Source organism: Manacus vitellinus, unplaced genomic scaffold, assembly GCF_001715985.3.
Source record: "Manacus vitellinus isolate BGI_N305 unplaced genomic scaffold, ASM171598v3 scaffold_10_pilon, whole genome shotgun sequence".
Taxonomy (NCBI): domain Eukaryota; kingdom Metazoa; phylum Chordata; class Aves; order Passeriformes; family Pipridae; genus Manacus; species Manacus vitellinus.
In genome coordinates this window covers 1199776-1221511 of record NW_021938838.1, presented here as the reverse complement: position 1 = coordinate 1221511, position 21736 = coordinate 1199776, and the positions used below count along the sequence as shown (strand labels likewise).

Sequence of the window (21736 nt, the reverse complement as noted above, 5' to 3'; positions counted from 1 at the left end):
TTTTCCTATTTTCATCCCATATTTGAAATCCTTACTTCAAAATAAAATTAAAGAAAGTTTAGTGTGTCTTCTAAATAAATCATAACTGCATCTGTAAGAACAGGGGAAACAGAGTGGACCAGTATCTTTGCACGACAATGAAAATCAAGAGGTAAAAAACCCCATATAATCAAGTAGCATCTTTATTTTTTGTTTAAAATACTTCCATAGACTTTTCATAGCCTAGGGAAGAAAAAAGAGGCATAAAGGCATTCAGAAAGTTATGCTACTGTATTTCTGCTTAAATGAAAAGCAAAGTCAGCAATGTCAAGAGGGTCTTTAAAACACAACACAAATGAAACCCAAAGCAGACGCTGGACTGCCCCACCCAACAGCTGCTCGAGCAAAGAACATTGGAAGGTAAAGGCACAGACCTCCAGGTTTCTTTTCTGAGAGCAAAGGACCATTTCTCCAAAACTACCCACCTGTTCTCTTTTATTACTCACCTACAAATTTAAACAACCTGCAGCAACAGCACAAAGAAAAACCGCCATAGAAGACACCTGAAGGAAAACTCTCTCATCAAAGCGAGCTTTTTACCTTCATTTTATATATTTTAAAAGACAGACATTCCTACCTGTAGATCTCAGTACTGAGGAGTTACAAACCTGTTAATGCTGGCTGTAACTGCCACACTTCAGCTGCCTGGTATTAAGGCTTACACAGCTGTATCTCTATTAATGTTCAAGTTTTCTCATCTTAAAAAAAAAAAAAAAAAAAAAAAAAAGAAAAATCAAACCTGCAAGTCCTGAAATGGCTGAGACAGTCAAGAGTCCAGCAAGACAATAAGAAAGCAGCTGCTTTCCACGGCTGAACACCACTGCCTGCAAAGCATCTATATATTTTTTTCCAGTGGTGCTTTATTCAAATTCTAGGGAAAGCATCAGTCTGAAACCAGTAACTGATGGGAGTAACAGTTTATAGGTTACAGAAGGATATTTTATTGTTAACGGACTGTACCATGTAGGAATTAGGAGGGGGTGAGGCGGCAGGAAGGCAAGAGGAGAGAGATGCTACTATTTTTTTTCCCCGAGCCACTGCAATTACTCTGATGTGAATTTTTGATGACTTCCGACATATTGCATGGTTAATAATCGTTTCAGCTGTCATGTTTGGTTAATGTGGAAAATGCATTTGCTGCATTGTGATGCAGCACTCCAGCCACAGATTGTAACACCAGTTGTGAAGCTATTCCCTTAACTGAGCTGCATGAATTTGCACATACCATGAGGCTGAAATAAATGGTAGTTTGATTTTTATACAGCAACAGAAAGCTCCTGCCATTTTAGACCTGCAGAGCTGTTGGTACAACTTGTACAGGCATATAATTTTACTGCATATTAATTGGTGTTGATGTTCTTTAAAGGGGAGCTTTGATTCTCCATTGTTTTGCTGGGTTTGGTTGTTTAGCAGTTAAAAGACTGAGATCCTATTTACATTAAACATCACTCTTGTAGCTTTGAACAGGTTATTTAACTGTAAGCCTATATCCATCAATGAAACTGTCAGCACTACAGAAATGCAGCCCTGTTATTCATACAGGCTCAACCTACTTCCTCCATGCCATACTTAAGAATGTGTGTATACATAACCTTGTCTTACAAATATTGCACAAGAGGGGCGAAAATAAAATGACTGCACGTGAGGGGTGAAAATATGCTGCTCACATTCAAATAACGAGGATTTGTAAAATACCACTTCTTCACCTACACTTCAAACATCAAACAAAAAAGTATAAGGTTACATAAATACTAGCCTGTGCCTTTCAGTGTCACCAATAGAAAAACAATGCTGCAAGCAATCGTGCAATTACAAGAGGAGATGTAAAACAGCAGAGATGAAACCATGCTAAGAGCCAGTCACCCGATGATTAAAGTCAGGCCAGTGTATTCCAGCAGTCAGGTGATGGTGCCATCATTACAGTGCAGAAAGCCACGGAAAAATCGAGAAACAGACCACCCCCATCTTAAAGAAAAAAAATTAGAAGCACCAAAGGAATAAGGAATGCATTTTCTAATATGCAGAGTGTAAAACCACGGAGAAGCATTCCACAAAACGTGTGTCTAACACTATTGGGAAGTTACTGCCACAAGTCCCAAGTGCACATTTAACCCATGGTGCCAACCCAGCTCCCATCTGCAAACTGCTGGTGACACTCCCAAATTCAGTTCTTCTTAAATTCCAGAACAACAGCCCTGCTGCAACAGTACTGCATTTCACAGTTCAGTAACTCTGCTCACAAAATGCACGTCTCATATTTGCAAACACAGACACACAAAAAAATCCAGACTTGGGATGTCTACGTATAATTTAATGAAGGACAAAAAGCTATCAGGAGAGTGTTTTACTGTGCTTGAACACCGAGGTATCTGCAGAATCACCACCAATACCACCAATTCATTATTTCCATTTCTGTTTTAATTAAAACAACACTGCAGGGGTATCTCTTGGACATGAAGTATCAGTAAATATGGTGCAGGATACTTTATATAGAGAAAAAAAATGAGTCTTTGAATTAACATTGTACTCAGTTTGGGAGCAATTCCCATCAACAGGGTTAAGTCTGTAGAAGGTGCTCTGTGGTTCAGTCTCACCTACCTCAAAGGCATCACTGTGCACTTTGCACAAGTCAAAGTCTCACAAGTGGCAGAGCCATTTTTTAAATAAAATGTATTTTGGCTTTGAAACTAGCAAACTTGATCCTAGGGATGGTTTTTCTCAAACCACTGCAAGGAGCAAACCCTCCCTGCTTGTGACCACATGAACACGGTACCGAATATCTGAATCCTCCTACCAGGCACCTCAGGAGTGGATAAGACAGGTCCAAATCCCATGTTCTTAGTGGCAAACTGCAGTCAGTTGCATTGCAGGGAAAACCACTGATCGAGACCAGCTACACCCCACAGTGCAGGCCAAGTCCCTTCTGGGAGAGGAAGGGTAATGCATTTGCAGGGATAATTTAACTCTGGCATTCCTCCTGCATTTCTGAGCATCCACGCCTGGCACCGTCCCTGCTGCCGCGCTCACCTCGGTCACCTGCCGCTCACCTCACACACACTGCTCTGCTTCTGGATGCCTTCTCCCCCTGCTTACCTCTACTTTGCATAACCCACTAGTGGTGCAGAGCCAGGAGCACAGAGGCCACACAGAGTTTTTGCTTTCTAGCCAAACCCTGAAACAGGTAAAGGTACCTGGAGAGACAGTCGGCTCTTTAGGACAGGCTGCAGCCTAGCCAGGGATTTCAGGAGCACAACTATCCATCTGGAGCTGCTAGCCACAACTTTATAGATGATGCTTTTATCAGCAGACATTCTCTATTATTTTCTGGCCATGTAATGTTACTGCAGAAGCTACTCTCAACTGCAGAACTACGCATTATGGACCAGCACAATTAGATACATATACTTTGTTTTACATATTGCATTGCCAGGGAAAGCCTTCCCAGTGTGGCTCAGCACAGCACTGCCTCCCCTTACCTACGGATTTCTTAAAGCAACAGCTTTGAGGGATATGAGCAGAAAGTCCTCACCCCAAATGGCTGTTAGTGTAAACAGCCCCGAGTGGTAACCCAGCTAAGATGTCGGAACTGCTATCTGTTCTTCACTGGCAATCAATTTAGTGGAGCGTTCAGTCAGCTCACGCATCAATCACTTCTGCACTCTGATGTGACTCTGGGAGGAGAAGGGGGAAAACTACTGTTCAGGGCTGCTGGGCCACAGCTCAGGAAAACCATAGAAATCTTCCTTTACAGTAGAAAGCATCATATCTCTAAGAGAATGATGAAGCAAAGAGAATGCAGAAGCTGTTGGAATAAGAATATCCTTCTCTGTGTCAGGATCATTCCCTCACTCCATCTCTGCGTGTCCACAAGGATCTCCTACCTTGTCAGGTACAGCTGCATCTCTGGAGTGAATGAGATTCCTTCTACCATGACGGCAAAAATCAAGAGATGCAAACACCCCTACCTTAAAAAAACCCCCAAACCCTAACCCCTGAAACGTGCTAGTAGTCTGCCATCACTGCTTTCTTTTCAGTCTTGCACTGGACAGGGTTAAGGGGGAGATTAGGAACAGCATCCCTAGCTAGCTCTGCTCCTGTATTAGCTCCTTTTTGAAGTCCTACAGCTTCAATGCCTGCCATTAGCCAGCAAAACTGAGGGGCATCACTGGCAGCGAGTTATAAGTGATAGGTAGTGCTCCTTCCCAAAAATCTTTTCTTCTCTGCTTAACCCAGCACTGTAGCAGCAGCAGCAAATACTGCACTGTCATACTGGGTCTGGAGAGTGCCTGAAAGCATTCACTGCTGCCCTCTCTGCAAGGCTGGCAGGGTGATTATCCAGCATTAATGACAGGCAGGGTCTCTCTCCAGAAGCAAGGCTGTCACACCCAGCACGCTGCCTCTGCCTTCAGCTCTGCACACTCATCCTCCCCCTTCAGAGGGATGCAGAAAGAAGAGCCAGAGAGTTCAGGAGTTTGTGCCAAGCAGACTGTGATGAAGAGAAGAGGAAGAAAATCCAGGCTAGCACTTTCACATCAATACAGTTACATTCCTACGCAAACAGTGAAGAGCAAAAAGTCAGGTGGGTTGAGTGTATTATGATGCTACTGGCCTACCTAGCATGGAATTTGGGCTTTGTGGCAAAGGGTTAACTTTCATGGATTAAGAGAATAGGAGCCATTCATAATCAAAGCAAAAACTAAAAGTGGGAAGTGACCACCTCCAGTAACACCTGTACCATCATCACAGACAGCTATCCTTTTGCAGAGAAAAAATCACCAACACAGCCAGACAGAGTTGCCAGCTTATTACAGAGCTCAAAGGAGAGCTGAGTTTCAACACAGCTTTCTGGAACTAAATTTGCACCAACCAAGAGGCAGGATGTAAAGACAGTGAGTGGGAAACAGCCCTGAGAGCACTGATCCAGGAGCAGTGCTTTGTGTGACCAGGCGGATGCAGGGGAAAGAGAAACACAAATCCTGTAAAACTACAAGAGTGATGGTCCCAGGCAGGGGAGAGGTGGGGGAAGCCCAGCCAAGCAGAGAGGATTAGCACCAACACTGGCAGTGCTGTTCCTGCCATCCACACCCCAATTAGTGGTATCATTTGTCAGGATGAATGGGGAACTTGCACTCAATTCGGCAATTTGACAGAGTGTCACTGAACTACCTCCCGTCCATATTTATCCAAGAGGCAAGTGCAGGAACCAGTTTTAATTAGAGCCTGCTTAACAAAGAACCAAGGGTATTACCCATGCTCTCACCATCAAGCGATAATTGAGATGTAATCGTTTAAACAAAGCGCAACAAGTGTCCATTTACCCAAAGCCATTGTTAAATATCCACTAGGAGATTATTTTCAAAATTATAATGTGCCATGAATATGCAAACCACTTTCCATCTTTAGCATTGAAAAGAATAATCACCTTAAAAAAAACCCACACCACCAAAAACCACAACTGGAAGCCAAACAGCTATTTTGCAGTAGAATTTGAGGAGTGTTTTAAATATGCCAATGCTACTTTAAAAGGAAGGGGGGAAAGAAGTGATGGCTCTGCTTTGGGGCCATTAAGCTCTGTCTGGAAAGCCCTCTTTTGTACAGCATTAGCGGGCTGTAAGTCTGTAATTATGCAGAGAATGTGTTAATTTTTAATTCAGATTGCTAACCCTTTTTTTTTATGTACAAACCCTGCATGTCAATCCCTCCTGCAGATGACTGTAAGCACCAACACGACCAAATTCAACCCTTGGTGGTAAAAGCACGCTCTCCCTGGGAGGTTTGGCCCTGCACGTTGGAAAGCAACTCAACTCTGTAGTAAAATAGCTCTTTTACCAAACTGTCAGTGGCAAGCAAATCCTCTCGACCCACAGCCTATTGAACCAGAACCGTATGGCCACTGATATTCACACCCTCATTCTGGCATTCTTCTGTCTAGCTACTGCATTTCTTCACACAGCTTCACAGGGAGCAGAATTCCCACGTCCCTCCCGTTCCCAAACACAGGAAAGCAGGGGATGGGGAAGTTAACCTCCCACTGCCTAGAGCCCTACACCAAGTTAATGGCTGTCAAACACTAAGCCCAGCTTTCATCTCGGCTGACTCCTCCACGGAGGAACCTGACTTGAGAGTGTGCTTTGACACAGTCCAGCAATGAATTATTAACTCCGTTGGAAGCTGCAAAGCATCAACCAGGAGCAATCCTGAGCCCTCTGCCATGATTAACCAGAGTGCAATTATCAGTGCTCCTGCTGCTCACAAAGTGCCTCCAAACTCCCCAACACACACAGGCCAAAAGGCACCACACAGGAATGCACATCCACATGTATGAAAGCAGAAACAATTCTGTGCTTTTACCTTTGTTGCTTCAGGGTTATGTTATCAGCTGTGAATGGTCTGAGAAAAGAAAGCTCTGCCTTGCCCCCTTTATTATAGCAATTATACACGGACTTGTGCCACTGAAAGAAGAGTGACACATGCAGAATCAAGCCCATATTCTCAATTTCCACAGCAATTCAATCCATGCAATCATGGAAACTTGCCTGCCGATTCAGAACCATCCTTTCCCACCTTACATCACGCAGCAGAAGATGTTTCCAGCCCAGGGTGTGACTGCACACATATCCAGAAGCAGCTATGGCTCCCAGCCTGCTCACCAACAGTGCACAGATGAAGACAGGCTCATTCACCCCTTACAACCATGAGTGCTGCCCCAAAGGGTGTCCCTCTGAAAGGCATGGGGACCATCCTGCAAGTTGGATGTAATGCATGGGCCTCCAGCAGCACCCCAACATTTAGGAAGAACAATTTGCTCAGCTCTCTGCCAAAGGAATCCAGACAGCTCCCTCATTAAACCACAAGGTGCCAAGAGGCAACAAACACTAGCAATGGGCCTAAGAAGACCTGCTGAATCCCAAGATGCACAGGGATGTCTGCTTGGGATGGGATGCCATGCAGTTCTGAAATCAGCAGTGAAAAGGCAGGGTGAAGACAGCATTTTAGGTTTTCCTCAGCAGAGAAGCTAAACTGGTGCTTTTCCTTTAATTACAGCTGCCAGCTCTGAAGAAAGTGGCACTAGAACTGCTGGCCAGCATGGGAAACGAACACCCACGAGCACACTGGTTAAAATGAACCACAGCAGTGCATGGCTGCCTTGTCAAACCATCCTTGTATTTCTCATAGTGAAAGTACAACTGAAATCAGTATTGGCATCTTGGCGTGCTTAATTACAAGTCAGGTCTACTCTATTCAGGTCTTTCTACTGTGCTCATTACAGTAATATCCAAGTGCCTTCCAGTCCTGCATTAAGTGACATGACTAACATCTGTCACACACGGTTTGTTCTCTTCTCCCTTTCCTGGAGGACTGGAAACACAATGTTCAAGGGGATCACAGAACAGCCAGCAACTGGGAAAGGAAATTCCTCCAGCCCTGGCTCACACAGAGCATGTGCTGGCCATGTCTGCTTGGTTAATTGTTTAATATCATCGTCAGCAGCACGATGATTAAGAAGCTGTACGTATTAAGAGCACCAGGTCTCCTCCCAGCAACATTTCCATGCGGGAGTGACAGGATTGGAAGACAAACAAAAATCTGTCCTTTGTGTACCAAATAAAGTCATTTGGAGTTTTATCACTTCATTTCTTTGCCTGAACCTCCTTGCCTTGTCATCTTACATTAGACAATACTGCAGATACAACTTCCAGCAGAGGAAATGCAAGTGTCCATCTGTTGAGTTTGACTAAAAAGGACAACAAAGGTATAAACAGCTTATCCCGACCCTAAATCCCTTCCAAAATGCACCACATCTTAAAGCTACAGAGGTTTCACCTGAATTTCAAACGGAGAAGACTGAAGTCAATAATTATTTCTTATGTACTCCTTTGCCTTTCACCTTTCCCAATGATCCTCCCTCTGTGTATCTTTATCTTTTTGATTTTGAAAAGTACTTATGTCACCCTTGCTTCCAAGTTATTACCCGGTAGTTCTTTGCAAAGACAGTGATGAGGACTGAGACAGCTAGAGAACGGGAAGAGCTAGGAGGAAAAGAACTGGGAGGGATCAAATCTGAGAGCTCAGCCAAGATGATGAAGGACTGGCACTGCTACATGTCTTAAAGTCAGCTAGCTGTGGTTAGGCAGATGTTTCCAGTAAAAGTAAATGCCTGGAGAAAAGTCAAACTCAAGAACATAAACTTGGTGGAGGATTGGGAACAATGGGCTGCAGGGGATGAGACCCTGGCCACCACCTTCTCCCAGTTTGTCCAACTAAAGCTGCACAACTGCAGGTAACAGAAGCCCACTGAAACTGAGGCACAAACTGTTAGATTAGGGAAAAAGCAAGGACTCATAGCAGGCAAGTGAGGGGAATACATGGAGCTTTCATTTAATGCAATGTGCATAGCCATACAAAATGGGGATTAGTCTTTCACAAAAAAAGAACAACCTTTTCAAGTGTACAGATAAAGAGACTCTCAGGAATGGACAGAGGCTGACTCAGAAAACTATTAAAAGGACAAAGTGACTTTCAAATAGAGGTCATTAGTTCAAACATGCACTAGATCAGTAGTGGCCAAGACTAAAGCATCTAAAGACTGATTAGTGGTGTAAACAAAAATGTGTTGTTAATCCTTCTTGAGCTCCTGCTACCCAAGAGCCAATATTCCAAGTTTACTGCAGAATTTACTTTCTGTCCAGCCCCAGAGGAACAGAGAGGGCTTAGTGGGCACCCAGACACCGAGTGCCTGTCCCCACAGTCACTGCAGCAATGTGACAGCTGCACTGCTCCATTGGTTTGAAAGGGGCAAGTCATTTTTTCTGGTTATGCCCTTCTACCTGAGTGTGCTCACCAGTGTGTTCCTGGATACACATCACCAGACACTGCACTTAACAGCACCCACTCAGCACATCAAGATCATACTGCAGGTTTTGGGTGCTATTTTGTCAGAGAATTTTGCTGTGAAATTACTTTGCTGACTAATTAATGTCATACAACCTATGTGTTCAAGAGAAATGGAGAGTCCAAACATCATTTACCCCTTTCTCCCAACACTGACCAGAAGAGGCTCCAATTATCCCCAGAGATCTCACAGGCTCAGATGTGTCCATTAGGAGAGGCCTTACTGCAGAACATCCTTCCAGAAGACACCCAAAGAGGGCAGACAAGATTCCAAAACACACATTTCACTAATGAAAAGCAGTAAATGCACAATGTTTAGAACTCAGGAGGAACATCCAGTAATGCAGCTGCTTTAACTTCAGTCATCCAGCACAACTAATGTGTTTGCCCTCTGTCTCCACAGGGAATTGCAGCTCTGATACCACACCAGGCTGTAAACCAGAGACATCTAGTGAAGCATTATCCTTCTCACCATTATTGGGCACAAGATCACAGGCTGCAGATGTATTTACTGGGGAGTTTGGGTCAACCACTTTCCATTTACTATTAATTAAGCAAACACACACAGCAGCTTCAGTAGTGCAGTCAAATTTACACACATCAATGCATACTTTTAAATAAAAATATTAGCTTTTACTCAATTATGATGTAACATATTTATGTACTATTACTGAACTAGGGTTCTGCAAATAACATTAATTCCTGTGTGTATTTATTGGAAGTAAGGACATGCTGGAGGCAAAGATAAAGAATACTTGATTTCCTTTTATAAGAAAATTTTATTAATATTTGTTCCAAACAAGATCTTCCAGCTGCTGAAGTTGAACACTACCCAAAATGCATTTTCCCTAGGGTCCTCCATTATCAGGAAAGGCCTTTCCTGCAAGTCCATGTACACTTTCAACAGATTGTCTTTGCTATCTGATTTGAGAGCCTTGGGTGTTCTGCATTCAAGGAATGCAATCAAATCCTGCCCCTTCCAGGCCTTCTGGAACACCTATTAATTCACCCCTCTGGAGAGAGGGAGTTTATCATCTCTTGCAATTGCTACAATCTAAAAAAGTGGAACAGGGCAACTTAATTTGGCACTGCAATTATTTAAAGTCTATAAATAGTTGTTGCCATAGTGTTAATTAAATGGCTATATGGTAACATCCTTTCTTTTCTACCTTTTAAAGGTAAACTCTGATTAAGTCAGGTAAGCTGGGACCATGCCATACAAGAGTCCATGGAAAGGAGCACAAATGCTTAGAAATTGTGTTGTATACTTCACACAAAGATGAGCTGGAAATCCAAAGCAGCTTGTTATGTTCTCTGTTTCCTTGGTATGAAAGTGGAGAGACTCATTTCCAAATTGCTTCATCGTTTGTCACCCAAACTCAAAATTTTGAACAATCACCATAAAATTCAACAGACCAGCCACAGTAATTGAATGGATCTGAACTGCATAGGGAAACGAAATCTGTAAGTTTTTTTGCAACATCTTTGTGCATTTTAGAAATATAGTGAACAATGATGACAATCACCTCTACACAGAACGATCGGATCTGGCAGATTACTGAAACAGGGGAATGGAGAAGGTCAGATCAGAGAGGAAAGAAACACTAATCCCAAAATATTCCATGGCAGAAAAGAAGTCAATTTTAACACAAATATCAGCACAAGCTTCATCTCAGTAATTACACCACTCATGAGCATTTGCTCAGAAGTGGAGCAATTGCTACTACTCTCCAGTGAGAGAAAACCATCTATTTTTTTTTGGCAAAAGTATCATACTAATTTCTTTTAAAATGGTAGACTCTAACAGGCAATAACCCTACCTTACAAAATCTTATTATTTAATGGAAAGCTGAAATGATAGGAAAGGGACTGCAGCAAGTCTTGGCTACAAGTCTACGTGAGAGATTAAATAATGCTCAGAACAGTGGCCAGAGGGCAAACTCTTGGATCCTCACCTTTTGTCAACTGTTTCCCCCCACATTTGGGAGAGCAGAAAGCTGTTCTGGTCTCCCTTCATCTCCAGTACTTACTTCCAGCTGCAGTGAAATCTTTAGGCTTTGTACAATTACTGTTCTTCATGGCAGGTTGTAACAAACAGCAAAACTACCTGACAGAAGCAGATAGCTGAAAACATCATTCTCCACCACAAGTGTGGTCATGCCACCACCCAAAACCAGAGACATGCATAAACCAAAACAAGCTTAACCCTCTCTGTTTTGTCCCTCTGTCTTCTTTCCAGCATCTCCTACTTCAGAGGTTCATTTCAGCATGTGAAGGTTAACAAATACAAAACAAGGAAACTCAAGACTTGTCTATTTATCTTTTTTTTTTTTTAAATCCCAACCACATTAGTACTTTTGGATAGACAAATTATATTATAAATGCAGGATTTCAACGTTCTGGCACCAAGCCAACATTTTAATGGACATTCAAACACTAACTAAGGAAATGGTTGTGCATTAAGCCTACCAATAAGTCAACAATCAATACTTCAGTACTGCAGTAAAAATACAATGCACCCTTTATAACTGCATCTGCTCTCATCCTTCTTTGTCAAGCTCAGCTCTAAATAAAAGAAAAAAATAAGAGACTCTTGAAACAAGAAATGAAGCACATACTATTTCACAGCCAACAAGTATTTATCCTGAAGTCTAAACCTAATTGGTCTTCTGAACTGTACAGATTTTTGGTTTTCAGCTGTGTACTGACAGGGCAGAAGAGTCAGGAATAAAAAGGACAGAAGTTCAGACACAAAATTAATCAAGCAGGTCAATAGGTAAGAGCAGCAAAGTAAAGAAACCTCAGACATCTAAGCCCCAAGCAACTGCAGATTAGGAGCTGGTTCCAACTTTATCTCCAAAAAGCATCTCAGTCAAAAGCAAACAAAAAAGAATCCCATCAAAGCATACTAACATTTGGATTTTAATCCAATTCATAGATTTGAATTGCCTGCACAACATCAGTCCTGCATGATCCCTCTCAACAGATCCTATCAGTTTGATCAAATGAAGCCAAAGGCAAGCTCTGCAGAGTATGGGATCTGGACACCCTCTGGAAAGCGTGGGCATCAGGCAGTATTGCTCTGCCACAGAACAAATGTTTTAAATTTAGTTAACACTGGTTTCCCATTCAAAGCCATGGCCATAATGCTGAGCCACCACTATATTTCTTAACGGTGCAAAAAATCCCACAGCATTTGGATACTTGGAGCAGCTCCCTGTGTCTGCAGAAAGCTTCAGGGTGAGTCTGTTTTTCAGGAAGAAATGGTGGCAGACATTGATCCAACCCTGTGAAGCTTGAACGTAAAAACAGGAGGACAAAACCAATCAAATTGATAATTTTTATCTCCACAGCCTAGTAAGCTCAGTACTGAAATGGAACTTCATCATGGAACAGCTAAGCCAGTGTAATAGCTTGGGTAAACAAGCCAACCAAATTCTCCATTTTCTTCTCCAAGTCTGCAAATACACAGAGGGAAACAGAGAATGATTGTTTCAGAAATCCCTCCACAGATCCCTCACGTTTATTTGCTAAAACTATCTTGCATCCCCGGGGTTTCAGCTATAAACAAGCACAGAGCTCGGCTGGGAATCTGGAAAGACTTTTTGCTGATATTTTGAAGTCAGGGCATCTGCATCTTGAGGCTGAGCTCTGCAAGAGCAGCCAATGCTGCAGGTCTGGCAGCCAAGGGGCAGGAATACCCAAGTCCTCACAGACCCCAAGAGCAGTTTGCTGGTGCAAGATCCAATTCAGGAGCTGGGTAGGTGCCCAGCAATAGGCCAGGCCAGACTTCTCATCACTAGGTTTTGCTGCTTCATCTCACTCTCTCTACATCAGGCACATCGTAAATAATCCATCTCAAGTGACAGTCACCATGCTACAAAATACTGCTGCATAAAATTATTATATTGGGTAGTAGCAGCAGCTGTATTGACCAAAGTTTTAGCCTATGACTCTAATCAACTGCCAGGTTACAGGGGTTTTGTGTGGCCACAACCCAGGGCACAACCAATTGTAGTCTTAGCACAATTTCAGCTCAGAGGAGTTGAAGATCTCCAGTCCAGACTGGAGGTGTCTTCAGGATTAAGGGGAGGTTTCAGCAGTGGACAGGTGTTTGTAGCACAGCTTCAGTTCCTTGTTTCAGGTGGGGAAAGGAGCTCTGCTGACAGTCCATGGAGCACAGGGGCAGCCAAGGACTGTGCTGCCCAGCACTGCCAAACCAGGAAACTACTGATGCAGACAAACAACCTTATTTTTTACAAGGTCTGGTATCTGAGGGAGGGAAGTTGGAGGTCAGTTAAACGCTGTCAAATACTGATCAGGGCTGTGAACAATAGAGGTCTGAGAAAATGGTAAATGCAACTCTTATTTCTCAGCTGAAGAAAATGATGCATAGGAAAGCATTTCTTGAACTCAAAGTCAAGCATGAAAATCATGACAAAAATTGGATCAAAATCCAGCTTTCCCAATTTCCTGCAATGAAAAGCAGCTGCCACAGAAGGCCGTTTTCTAAGTAAATATACACATCAGGGGGTGCCAGTCAGGCATGGATCCAAAAATTCAAGGGTCAGGTGCTATTCAATATTTGAATCAGTGCAATAAAATGCTGCATAAATATTTAAACTGGCATTCCTGCTCCAAAATACTCTTGGAACGTATTTCAGATGCTTGCTTTCAAAGTTGGTAACAGACATTCCCTTCTTCCTTCTGTCCTGCAGAATCTCTGAAATAAAAAAACCATTCCCTGTTCATCCCCAGCACCTCTGACAGCAGTTTGGTGGTTTGATTTCAATGTGCTGCTTTCAGTCAGTCAGTCCAAATGGACGAATCTCAAGTGCTGAAATCCTATATCCTTGGCTCTTTATGAGCTCTTGTTCTAAATCCATCCTCCATTCCCCTGAAAAACCGAAATAAAAAACCGAAACCCAAAACTCCAGAACACTCTCCATTTTTATACCTCACTTAGAGCCTCTGGCTTCAAAAGCTAAATGCTTGGGTTCCATTTTAGTTGTTTTCACAAAGTGTGCTATAAACCAATGTAAGATACAATTTGTCATCAGACACATTTGTTTAGATCTGAATATAGATGTCAAGAAGTCAAAGTCAAGTAACAAATGCATTTTGATATTCCATGTGCAACTGAACCTCTTAATTGTTTTAGCTTGACATAGAAAAAATATCATGCCAGTCATTAATATAAGTTATGATTATGAGCTTGTAGGGCAACATTTCCCTGTTGTTGCTCACTGCCTGCTTTTAAAGTCCCTGCTTTTAAACCACGAGACAGTCAAAGAGCTGGAAGCTGCTGTAACTGGAGGCAGAAGCAATGCAGATGTGCACTGCCAATAACCCACCTGGCTGCACACTCTAACAATTCAATACACTGAATTGCAGCTCTGCTGGAGATTCCAGTCCTGAGATCTCCACAGTTACACTCAATACTGATTTGCATGAACCTGCTCCTATTTCAGCCTTCATTTCCCTGTGCTTCTATATCCTAGGCCTGTCAGTGCACCTATGCTCCAAAACAGCTGAAGCTTATCTTGAAAATAATGCTAAAAACTCTTTTAAAAGATATTTCAACAACACATTCTAAGAATCACTAAGGTTTTTTTGTAATAAACACAAGTACTGACCACAGAAATTTGACATGGTAGCAATAGCTTGTTCAGCAGATCCTTCTAGTAACACCTGTGCATGTTCTTCAGAGATTAATGGGAAAAAAATCCCAGATCTAAATCATACCCAAAAAATAAGGAACAACAGACAGTTCTTCCTGTTTTATTTTTGCTGGGCTATCAGAAGTAACAATTAACTAAATATTTGATATTAATGCAAAAGGAAGCTCTGATGATCCCACAGGTAAGATTACTCTGATGGAGTGGATGACTGTGCATCAAAAGGCACTGAATTCATACAAACACTTCAAAAGGTAGCACTGCACTTCAATCATTTACACTCACCATGGCCCTGGAAAAGAAGAGCCCAAAGGAATCAGCTGCCAGACTGTCAGTCTGAGTAAACAAGATTTAGTCTGTGAAGCGACGCCCATCAATGGCAGTCACATTCATTAACACACTGCACTGATTTCACAAACGGTACTAGAAAGGCCAGCACTTCAGCCTTTCAAACCTGGCACTTCTCAGGGCCATCAACCTCACCCTGAGCAGCACCACTCTGTGCCCACGTGGAGGCCTCTCTGCCGGAGGAAGAGGTTCCCACTCATGGTGCTGACAAGGTGTCACTCCTGATTTGCTCTGGAAGCTGGAAGTTCATTTTTTAAGATAATTAGTCGATACTACACAGCAAGGCCAATGATCCAGTGCAGTAACTGTAGTAAAGGGTTGTTTCAAGAGGTAAAACATTTGAGTGAAATAAATCGATAAGCTCAGGAGTTATGTTTAAATGCTGAGGTCCTGCCTAGCTACACTGCCTCCACAAATCCACTATTGAACAGAACTCCTCAGCTTCTCAAGGAAGTGCATTAACGACACTTTCAGCTTACAAAAACAAATTGCAGCACTTGCTGAAATATAAATTGTGAAAGAAACCAAAAGCCCTTTTCTTTAGTCACACGTGACAGCAATTCCATTTCATTGTCTGCTGCATGCATTCTCCGTAAGGCACAGAGGTACAGGATACTGGGCATGACACTTTTCAATATATCATTCTGGAACTTCAGCTGGGAAAAGGATGAAATCAGCAAACCATTGCCACTGACACCAGAAAGAGCCTCACTAATGCAAAGGCACAGCCTGCCCAGCTCTCTCTGCTCTGCAGAGACATGGACAACCAGACTGTAACTCCTGCCCCAGATGCTCTGCTGCTTTAACCTGCTTAAAGTCAATTAACCAGCATATAAGAGAGTGCAGGAAACCCCATTCCTTTATAAGTGGTGGCCATCCTTCTCCTCCTTCAGCATCTGACTCTTTCCAGTTTCAAAGTTTCCATGTCGAGGTTCCTGTAAAGCATCAGAAAAATCCTCATTTTTTTGCTGGATGGCCATAACTATCCAGCACCTGTGCCACAAGACAAACACTGCATTTGCAAATCCAGCACCAGGGTGTGTTCCTTCCTATAGATGACACCAGCCAGGCGTGCTGAAGGCAAAAGGATCCACCTCGGAGGGCTGCATAAAATCCACAGATATAGAAACTCCCCAGGGAGATGAACCCTCCCTGGATCCTCTGGGGCACTTCCCACATGCAACATGTTCTGCTGAGCTGTCTCTGCAATGACTCCAGCCTTTGAATTGCGCTTCCCACCTTCCTCTCTGAATATGTGGTTTCAGGCAACGTTTGTTGCCAGGATGCATTGCTAATACATAATATATTGGCTGAAAATTAGTATTTCATCTCAGAGAGAAAATGTTACAGGCACTTCTTCAGCGGCAATGCACGCAGAAGAGTTTGAGCAAGAGATTTTGTAAGACAGATACAGCAAACCTGTAACCAAGAGAAGACAGACCTACTGAGACAAACAACTAAATCCTGCCCTTTAAGACACACTGCAGATTCAACCCCCTGCAGGAAGGAGATCTGTTCTGCTATTCTGCTGCAAAAGAACCTTATTTCTTAAAGCCAGCAAATACAGTAACCCAGAGGAAAGAAGGAAAGAAGTTACCAAGTTAACAATTCTGCTACAGTGACTAACAGGGACATAACTGAGTGACAAGTTACCCATGGCCTCTTAGCCAAAGGAATCATTCCCTGCTCAGCTCCCCCCTGCTCCAGCAACGAGCCAGAGGATGTATCCACCTTGAGGGCTTATTTCCATAATTCACTAAGTCAAAAGCTCATGAAAAACAGACACCAAGGTTTTTCTCAGAAGAGGGGGGAAAAAAAGAAAAAAATCAAGAGGACATTAGCAAAGGTAGAGAAAGCATCTAAGGGTATGAAACCACAGACAAACAACAAAACATTTAGCATAACATTAACTAATGACACACAGCACTGTTATGCACTTCATCCTACCAGCAAATGAGAAGCCAAAACATTAACCTCAAGTCAAACAGCAAAACAAAATTAAGTGATGTTGATACAGTGTATCTGTTCAGTAGCAATGAGCTACAAATTTTCTAAACAAGCCATTTTTTACCTTGGAAAAATTAAATCAAGACAGATGGGTACTAAAAGAAATACTGCAGGGTTAGCTCTATAAAAAACCTGAATCAAACCAGAGTACAAGGTCCAAATGTGTAATTCCACAGTGGGACAGATCTTTGCATCCAGCTTCCAGCACTTAGCTTTCAGGAGGAGCTAAAGATGGTCACAGTTTCTTTTAGTCAAGAGAATGGTGAGCCTTTTGACTACTGCATTAGTGCTTATTTCAGAGTCATTAAAGCCTTCAGGTTTTTGTATCTACTTAACAGACAAAGTAAAAGGATTTAAACCCGCATTTTTTGCTACAAGCCTTGGGGCAGGAGAGGAAAGAAATAATGAATGTTTCAGAGTTACTATATGGTAACCATAGCAGGCAAAATCAATTACTGCTCCAAGGATCTGGAGATAACATGCGAGTTCCCACTCATATGTTTGAAATGTGGTTTGGTTATTTCCCCCCCCCTCCATTTCCTCCCCCACTTGTCTTCAGAAATGTCTTTTCTCATACATTAGAATCTGGCCCAAAGAATCCTACTGGCTTGCAAACACATTTAGAGATAAGGATTTGTCATGATACTGTATGGTATCCCCACCTGTGCACTCCCACTTATCCAAGATTAAAATCAAATCCTTCACAGATTACTCCTCCTGCCTTTCACACCGGGTTTGGCTACACTGAACATCGTTATCAGGAAAACCAAACAACAATGGGGTGTTATCAAGAACACCATGTGAGCTGGACAGCCACCCTCAGAAGGGAAACTGCAGGGCAGACCTGGGGAATCAGCAAAAGCATGAGGTGGGAACACTTTGGGGATGAATAACGTTAATAAAAAGGAATCAAGAGCTGGTACTTTAAAAGTCTGTGAAATAAGTGTTCCAGAAAGGGCAGATCCAGAAATCCAGTTCATACAGATCTGAACAAAAAGGAAACTATGTCTGGTTAAATGATGCCAAGCTCAAAACCAATAAAAGGAAATAAATTTTAACATAATCTGTAATTGGATTGTGGAACTTACTACCACAGGAAGATGACAAGGCCAAAAACATAATGGGATTAAAAACTGACTCAGTCTGTATATGGATATTGACAGTATCTACAGCTGAGCTTAACACTAAAATTGAGGAAAGAATTATTATTCCTCGTGCTTCAGGGAGAGCCAGTCTCTAACCACCAGGGAACAAGGAGATGCCTAATAAAGCAAGCAGATATCCTCATGAACATCTCTGTCAGTGCTTCTCCTCTGAGTTATCTGGTGCTGACAATAAGCACGTAAAGGCAACCAAACAGATCGGTCCCAAATGTGGTCTAAGAAATCAACTATGACAGATTTAGTTTCAGCTAATCCTGTATCAAGTCTAGGATAGCCAACTGAAGCATTCAAAAGGGTTTAATAAAGCTGCTGAAACTGAAATTAAGCACTGAGGTGTTTCCTGCTGTCTTTCCTCATCCACCAGCCTTTGAACAGCACTCCTGTAACACTGGCAAGCCTTCCCTTTGCTCGCTCAAAAATAGCACAAGTTAGAAAACCTCTCTTCCCTTTTCCACCTCTACCCCACAGTAAACACAGGAGATAACACAGAACCCAGAAATTGCTGCTTCAAAAGCACAGTCCACAGAGACTTCCACTGCAGTCACAACAGCTGGCAACATGCTAACTCATTCCTCTATAAAGTTATTTTAAAACTAAATCTCTCCAGCCTTCTCAAGCCTTTTTTACCAAGCAACAATTAAGTATGCTGTTCCAATTAACTTAAAAAATAATCTGTTAGCTGTGGTTCAAAATGCTGCACAAGCATGTTGGAGCTTCTGGTGGAAGCACCATGCATCTTGCATGTTTGCTGAGATACAAGTAAAGGAATGGTACAGAAAATTTCCAACTTATCTCCCTTAAGCTTCTTTCACTCATTTTCACAGGCACGGAAAACCAATGAGACATTTCACAATAAATGCTTTTTGTTTTAACAGAAGTTTAATGATTTAATTCCAAGTAAGCAAATAACCCTTTTGCACCCAAAATACTGTCAAAACAGAGACCTGAGTAAAGAGCAGGGAGGAGGTAATAGATGAATCCAGAGCAGAAAAGCAAAGGGAATAAACACAAGTGGAGTAAGAAAAAAAATGAGAGATGAAGAAAGATGAGAAATAAAGGACAGGAAATAAAACAAAAAGGACGCAGAGAGAACAGAAGTTGTGCCAAAAATCTAAATGAGTGAAGCAAATGCATGTATCCTTAGTTCTACCTCAAAAGGCTGCAACTTTCTTTCAGGAGCATATCTTGGCAGGAATAAGAATTCATTTTGACTTCAAAAAGAAAGTTAAAAAACATCCATGCACACAACCCAAACATTTCTTCTGCAAAGTGCCAAATTTCCAGGCTGCTGTTTCGCACGGGGAAGCTCAAGTACATCTCAGTTTGATGCCCAGGCATTGATAAACAGTTGACACACTTTGTAGTTAGTGACTATTTTAAAGCAAAGCTTGATAATGCCTAGGATTAAGATTTTGGATGTGGAGTCAAACTGACTAATTACTATAGTGGAGAGGAGGCCATGCACAACAATGTACCTGTGGCCTTTCCCAGACTGCTAAATTAGGCAAATGGTTCAGTAATAAACCCCAGTGGAATTCATCAGTGCAGTAACACTTTCAAGAGGCCTGAGTAAATTAGGGGGGCTTGAAAGGAGGGGAGGGAGTCAAGAGCTGCAGCAGCTGCTGGTTTTCTTAATAAATTTGATGAACTGCCTTGCTGAAAAGAAAGTGTCCAGGGTTTTATGCTGTTTGTGACCACAGGAGTTCAGTGAGAGAGTCTGGCCTGCTCACATTACAGATTTCCCTTGTGGAAGAGTGATTTTTTCTGTACAGCTCACAGCACCATGAGGAATTAGTTGAGAAAGGTGGTCAAGACAATGCTCATGTAATAAAGACTAGCAAAAAAACCCTGCAAAAGCAATAGCTTAGGAGAAGGGTAACAAATCCACCTCTCTTACAGGCCAGCTCCAAGTCTTTCTGCCTCATTTCAGACAAGTTTGATGAAGATCGGAATTCTCTTTTTCCTATTGCAGCTGGGAAATTTTCTTTACTTCTCTTTTTCAGAAGAGCTGAAAAGCCATACTGACTTAAATAGGTAAGTGTTCATTTTTCAGTGCCAAACCTACAGCTTACATCCATTAACCCACTGCAACGCTGGGACTGAAAGGTTCTGCCATCTCTGAAAAGTCCCTGCACCAATGCCTCTGTGTGGCTGTGAGCAGGGCTTCCCAAAGCCAAGAGTTTCCACTTCCCATTTCCACAGAGGCACTGGAAAGATATACCAAGGTCCACTGAGAAAACTGGACTGCTTTAAAAATAAAGAATGAATGAAAAAAGAAAACCTCCAAACTGTGGTCTTACACTGGTGCTATACAAAATGCTGTTCATATTTTAGAAACCTCATTTACCTTCTCGTTTATTTTTGACAACTTTTTTTCCCCTTAAATACAACATAGATGAACCTGGTTCACTTCTGTGTGGAATCAATTCCACTGTGAAATTCCAGCACAGCCCTGCAGATTTTTTATTTCAGAGCTATAATCAAGGTACTGGAAATCCTCTCCTACAAGGTCTACACTTTTATTGTAATGGTTTCAAAATTTTACAAAACAAGATGGGAGTTGTGCTTTGCAAAAGCTACATTTGAGCCTCATATAAATAAATAAAACCATTTCTTTAATCCAAGGAAGTGCTCTATGGTATGATACGTAGAGGAGGCAAATTGGCAGGTTGCAAGAATTTGCATCTCAGCAAATTCTTTCTTCTCACCAATCCCACTGTAACCACAGAGATGAAACCATTCTACTAAATCTTTCTAGCACCATGAAAACACCAACTCCAACAGTTCATTTGCACATGCTGAGCACACACTGTCTAGGTCAGTGGTCAATACAAGACCTCAGCCAGCACTAAATTAATGGGACTGCGTGACACAGAGAGGTACAACATTGCCAGAGGTGCCACCCTCCTGGTTACATGGAACACAGATCCTGAAAGTCAATAATGATCCCACAGTACTTCCTGCAATAGTAACATTGCTACCAGCAGGGTCTGGGTGAAATCCTGACTCAGGTATCACACCCAGGTTCACTCTATTAAAGGATCCTGCAGTGCTTCCAAGAGAAGCAGAGATATTTACACCTCAGCATAGGAGATGCTTTGGGGATATGTGATGTCAAAGCTGCCTTTTATACCACATTTGCTCCTTCACAGGGGTACGAGGTAACATTCAATTAGGAATTGGAACAAGGGCATCCAGGGCATCCTGTCATCCAAGGGCAGAGCTACACAGCAAAAGGAGAACAGGGGAGGGGAAATGAAGACATTTGCTAAAAGTCTACAGTTGTACCTATTTGAGATGCAGAGAACATATCTGGATTAAGCAGACAGGAAATGTGAAATGTGCCAGGACATAGCTGAATTTAAATAGATCAATAAACACAGCTAATAGAACAAGAGTTCCCAATTTTTCCACCTCATGACCTTGCACTAGCATAAAGTTTTGAAATATCCCTTTCAGACCCTCTTGTTTACACACGCTGTTCCCAACTACCTTAGAGTCAGGAATCCCTGATCAGAACCATAATGAACTGGAACATCACCACATAATTACTCCAATCAGCATGCAACCAAGCAAAAAAAAATAAATTTGAAATAATTCAATATCACA

The 21736-nt window shown here is 42.2% G+C and overlaps 1 protein-coding gene across 3 annotated transcripts in view; it reads right to left on the bottom strand.

Moving 5' to 3' along the window:
* Positions 1-21736, bottom strand: part of NUP93 (nucleoporin 93) — a 71442-nt gene that overhangs the window by 41672 nt on the left and 8034 nt on the right. The window contains exon 1 of one of the 3 annotated variants that reach the window (XM_018082657.2): positions 779-931. The exons of the other annotated variants lie outside the window; for them this stretch is intronic. The gene's annotated coding sequence lies outside the window, so the exon portion shown is untranslated. Of the gene's footprint in view, positions 1-778; positions 932-21736 lie in introns of those variants that run through there. 3 annotated transcript variants of the gene reach the window in all.